This window comes from Papaver somniferum, chromosome 10, assembly GCF_003573695.1.
Source record: "Papaver somniferum cultivar HN1 chromosome 10, ASM357369v1, whole genome shotgun sequence".
In the NCBI taxonomy this organism is placed as follows: Eukaryota; Viridiplantae; Streptophyta; class Magnoliopsida; order Ranunculales; family Papaveraceae; genus Papaver; species Papaver somniferum.
This window is the reverse complement of record NC_039367.1, coordinates 1,332,499-1,338,301: the sequence shown is the minus strand read 5'-3', so window position 1 is coordinate 1,338,301 and position 5,803 is coordinate 1,332,499. Positions and strand designations below refer to the sequence as shown.

General features: G+C 36.9%; 1 long non-coding RNA gene across 2 annotated transcripts; it reads right to left on the bottom strand.

The window, feature by feature from the left end:
* Window positions 1–2,885: 2,885 nt before the first annotated feature.
* LOC113315184 lies at window positions 2,886–4,579 on the bottom strand. Of its 2 annotated transcripts, XR_003342803.1 has the most exons (4): window positions 4,277–4,579; window positions 3,998–4,157; window positions 3,829–3,910; window positions 2,886–3,089 (listed from the first exon to the last, which is right to left on the bottom strand). It is a non-coding gene; the product is annotated as an uncharacterized LOC113315184 (long non-coding RNA). The 2 variants fall into 2 exon arrangements; XR_003342802.1 differs by lacking the exon at window positions 2,886–3,089 and having other exon boundaries at window positions 3,588–3,910.
* Window positions 4,580–5,803: the final 1,224 nt, after the last annotated feature.

Genomic DNA, 5,803 nt, shown 5'->3' with positions numbered 1-5,803 from the left:
CGTCTCATCAACTATAATCATTGTCCATGGTTCATACAATAAGATAAAGAGTGGACGAAGTATAAAATGTACGAACATGATAGAGTTAATTAGTGTTTGGGTCGTAGATTTTGGTATAATAGAGGATTTGGGTCCCAAGTTTGTCCATCTTAGTGTTTGGGTCGTTGACCCGTTAGTCAGCTGGTCAAGCCGTTAGCATATTTAACATCCGTTAAGGTTTTATTTACACGTTTGCCACAGTGTCAGCTCCGTTCGGTATTTCATTTCCGCCACCTCCACAACAACTTTCGACTGATAAGAGAACAGTTATGTCCTTCAATCCTTCATGCAAGTTTCAATTCTATTTATTTCCTTACATGTATGAGAAATAATTCATCACCTTCCTTTTAACGTGATGGTTCCATTTATAATATCATACTATTAGAGAAAAATAGAATTGGGGGAAATTAGGGCAGGAAAGATTCGATAGATTATAAGATAATTAAAGGGGGTTTTAATAGCTTGATGCTTCGGTTGTAAATTGTACAACAATCGATGATATGACGATAAAGAAGCAATCCAAGTAAGTTATATACTGGTCGATTTAGTTATTTTTTTTATTTATGATGCTTCTGAGATGTAATTATTGTAATTGATTCGTGGGTGGTGTTGTTTTTTCTAGATGGGTTTTTGTTTGCGGAACTGTAAAGGATGGGATTTATGAGTTTTCTTTCTTGTTCCTCTTTGTTTAATTTTGTATTTGATTAGTTGAGTTTGCAGTTGGTGACCTTAAATATTCGTATTTGAATGTGTGGATAATCCTATGGCTACTGTAAGATGGATTGCACCAAGAATAATCGAGTACATGAAGGACCACATTTGAACCTTGCCATGCTATTCAGAGAAGAAGGAAAAGAGTATAGAGAAGCTACTTGATGATGCGCAACACATAAAATTCTATATACAACTGACCTACCAATGGAGCTCAGTGATCTTGGGTATAAAGGCTTATGGATCAAAATATCAGGTTTGTTGGGAATTTGAGAGCAGCAAAAGATGATTCCTTGACGGACAACACCATTACCATCTCCTGCCCATCAAGTGTTCGACATAAGTGTGGTTCAGTGGGTGTTTTCAACATGTTAGAAAGAATTCATAGGTCAGAGAGACACTGTAAATTTGATAAGAGTTTGATGGGATTCTGAATTGTTCTGTTGCCGAGAAAATAGGGAAGAACCTTGCTTATTTCCATGTATTTTAGTGATGAACGAAGGAGATCGAGGGCCATGACAGGACTGAGGTTGAAACTGTTCCCGTTGATTGAGACAGTAACCACGCAGATGCTTCAATCTAGACCGTATATTCAAAATTTTAAACGGGATTTTATAATGGCAAATGTGTAAATTAATTTGCTAACGTAAGTTAACGGACTTTAACAGTTTGACCCTTCGACTAACGGGTCTACGACCCAAACACTATAACGGACAAACTTAGGACCCAAATACTAAATAGGACCAAAATTTACGACCCAAACACTAATTAACTTTGCCATAAGTGACGAATTGAATATATAAAGTATAGATGTATGAACATAGACGAAACGATTAACTTATATGATTCTCCCTCAGATCTCTGTCTTCAGGGTTGGGTTTTTTTTTATATGTGTGAGGGTTACAGAAATAGTCGGATGACTTTGAGATCAATATAATCCTGCGTAGCAGGAGGAACCTCACTTACACTTCCTTTATTTCTCTGTCTCTCTCCTATTCTCTACTCAATGTTTCTTCCCCCTCTTCTCTTGGGAGAGCGGTATATATAGTGTGGTTACATGGGGTCCACTTCTGAGGCCCGTTATAACCTTATCCTGTGTCTTGTGCCGCTTACGCAGAGGTCTTCGTGTTCTTGGTCATCTCTGCGTGTTCCGTTTGAATATTCAGTGCTATCTGCGCTTCCTCCACAGGCTGACTGACACATATGCTGTTTGAGGGTATTTAATGCGGGTAGTTGAGATGTCTGTCCGCGGTAGACAGCTGTCCTCTGCCCTTATCTTGTCTGCGTCAGTCTGACTATCCTCAGCCGTAGATCTTAGATCTTTCTGGGGATAGGATAAAGTGAATCTTGGGTATCCTTCAGTGCTTCGCAGTGTTCTAGTGCTTCCGTCTTCCTCGATCCTCTACCGTTGGATCTGGTGGGTGACGACGCTATCTTGATAAGGTGTTTCTCTTGGCTGTCCACGTGTAATATCATATCTTGATGTTCTCAGCCGCATGTCCTCCACGTGTGTCTTTGTGGACACGTGGCGGAAGATGAAATATGTACCTACGAACAATATTTCAAAAACAACTGGCATTATTATGAAAAACTCATGCTATTATTATTCCTTGAGAAAAACTTCATCCTCAGGACATACGTAATATTTCAAATATGATATATCTAGAAAACTAATTACAGTTTGTGACAATATTTCAAAAACAACAGGCATTATTATGAAAAACGCATGCTATTATAATTCCTTGTGAAAGACTTCATCCTCAGGACATACATATATATATATTATTGGTTCGTCACTATCACTTTCTGCAACACCTTTTCGTCGTTTGGCATCATTAAGCTACATATAAGGAAGAAAGGAAAGAAGTTAAACAAAGAGCATTGTTAGCTAGCTAATGTTTAAACGAATAAATCCATGGTATTCGTCAAATGAAAAATGCATGTAAATGAGATGAAAAAAATACCTTGTAAACTCGGGTAACCAGTAGATAAACCTTAAATCTGAAATAAGTTGGATACAAAAGAAAATGGAAGAAATACTTAGCGTCTGGGGATGGCACATACATTAAAATGAAGAAGAAGAAGCCATGTCAAATCTATGCATAACCCAAACGATATTCTGATCTAGCCTGATGTTTTGTTGCCTGTGTCACTTCATTGAAGAGTATATTATAAAGTGGAGGCAGATGCTCAGGAGGGAAATTATTCACATGCTTGATGACTAAGATTCCTCCATCCTTCGCTTGCTCATTCAAAAGAATTCTCAAGTCACCTTCAATGTCCTTTTCTTTACATGCTTGAATCAAAAAATCCTTGAGCTCCTTGATGGGTTTGGTATCCTAGTATCAGGGAAGGAAAAAACACAAGAGCTCAGTATCCAATCCATGTACATATGACTCTCCAACAAAGAGGTTGAAAGTCTCCAACAGCAGCAGCAGATGAGATTAAAAAGATCAATCCTAGATGCCATTCCAAAACTGCAAAATCTTGCAATTGAAATATTCACAATCTCATAAATAATCTCTTATTATCTCTTAATATTACGAATCCCCTGAAAACAAATCCATAAATTAGTTCGTAGGAAACCAACCCCCAAACCAAAACCATTTCAAATGTAAGTTTTGCCATTGATAACAATCCCAAAGTTTTGGCAATCAATCGCAATAAACTCAACTGGAAATCAGATGATTACTTAACATTTCGCAATGCATATACAAAAACCAACCAATGATTTCAGCTTAACTCATAATAATCTGATAACTAAAACGTTTCAATAGCACAGTAAAAAAAGAAGAAGATTATGCTCTAAAGCTCGAAGAGAGAACCTCATTAGAGTATAAACTGATTTCGCATCAACTGAAACATCATTCCATATATCTTGGACTATAAGTCTATAACAATAGAAAAAAGATATTACATGAGATAATTCCCAATGTCCTTTGTATATCAACATCCACTACCACGTCTTCGGTTGACTAATTCTTTTTCTATTAATCTCAATTTCAAATGTCAAAAGATAAGACATTTTTCAATATTTACATGTTGTAGTTAATTGCTGCCTTAAATTGAATCTATTACCAAGGGAAGGATTAAAATTGTGCTCGTGTCTTTGAACTCAAAAGCCGATTTCCCCTGATGTTACTCCAATGTTTTCCACTCTCTGAATGAAATAGTTCAGATTATAAAAAATATAGACAAGGAAAGAAACATAAACAATAAATAGAATTTGTTCTAATATTAGACTTACCTTAAATCACATTAGATACAATTTTGAATCAACATATGGGAAGGCTTTCGAGACTACCGCTGTCTGGCCAATGGCCATTCCTGAACATTTGTTTCATCATCCACAGCAACATCCTTCACATACATTGCAAATTTGCAAATTCATGCCGATTTTCCCATATCTGAATGAAATAGTTAAGATTATAAAAAAAATATATATAGACAACTAAAAAAGAAATAGATACAAACAGTAAATAGAATATACTCTAATGACGATCAATAATAGTAGTACCAGACTTACAAATAGGACATTGGATCCGAAGTTGAATCTACCAAGGATGTAGATATGATACGGTCCAACGAAGGATTCCCATCAGTGATAAATTTCCGAGTCCGCAAGGACCAGATGACGAATGACCAAAAACACTCCTCTTCTTCTTCTTGTACAGAATCAATCCACTAACCAGCAACATTACTGCCATCTTAAACCTACTCAAGTCACAAACAACAATAGGATTCTTCTTCCATTTAATCTGCTCTCAACATTGGTTTAGGTATGTTTTTAATCAACAGTTTTTTGGCAAATGAAGCTCATCCGACTTCAGATTTGGGGACGTTTAGCTTTGTAAAGATAATAATCAATTTAGAAAAATTACAGATGAAACGGAGTTCTGGATCTGGATCTTGATATGTGTTGTAGTCGCTTAGAGCAACTGCAGTGGTGCGATCAAAACCAAAGATCAAAGATCAAAACCAAAGATCAAAGATCAAAAAAAAAACCAAATTTTGGGTTTAGTCCGTGTTGTGACGCAACGGTACATGATTAAAATTTCGTCAGGCGGATTTTAAAAGTCCGCCCCATTTTTTTTTCGTAAAATTTCATCAGGCGGACTTTAAAAATCCGCCCCATTTTTTGTAACTTTCATCAGGCGGACTTTAAAAGTCCGCCCCATTTTTTGTAACTTTCATCAGGCGGACTTTAAAAGTCCGCCTCATTCTTTTTCTTTTTTATTTAATTTGAATTTTCATCGGGCGTAATTTAAATCTCCGCCCGTTAACAAGCGTACTTTAAATTTACGCCCAGCAACAAGCGTACTTTAAATTTACGCTCGACTATATTAGAATTTGGGATTTGGTCGCGACCATATTTGGTCTGGAATTTGATCTTTGGTTGGGATTTGATCTTTACTCCGTCCCACTGTGTTACGATCTTATCCCAAATTTTTGGTTATACTCGCCCACTGTGGATGCTCTTAGCAGCAAAAGGGACTGTATAATTGGTCTATAGATTTAGGATTTTGCTTCGTTACTTAGTACTTTATTTGGCTAAGAAGCACGTATACACACCTCGAAAGGCACGTCCTCTTTTCCAGGATTTATATGGTCAGAATTAGGGCTGCACAAAACCGAACCGGAATCATGGAACCGAACCGAAACCGAAGAATTTAAACCGAACCGAATCGAAACCATATATTAATGGTTCATTCATGGTTGTCAATTCCAAAAAACCGACACTATCGGTTTCGGTTTAGGTTTCATCCCAAAACCGAACCGAAAACCTAATGATCAACAGATTATTACTGGTCGTAGGATTGAAATAATATTAACGGTGGATGTTAGACTTATTAGTAAAATTTTACCCTAAGGTTGTATCTTCCTACCTCCATCTTCTCTCCTCAGTTCTCGTTCTCAGTTTTCTCTCTTCACTTCATCTGTTCTTTTCCATGACTCCATTAGCAGTCGAGCTCGAGCACCAGTCACACCACCACTCTAAGATTAACTAGTAACTAGTAAAATACCACGACTTATTCTTCTTCTCTTCTTCTTC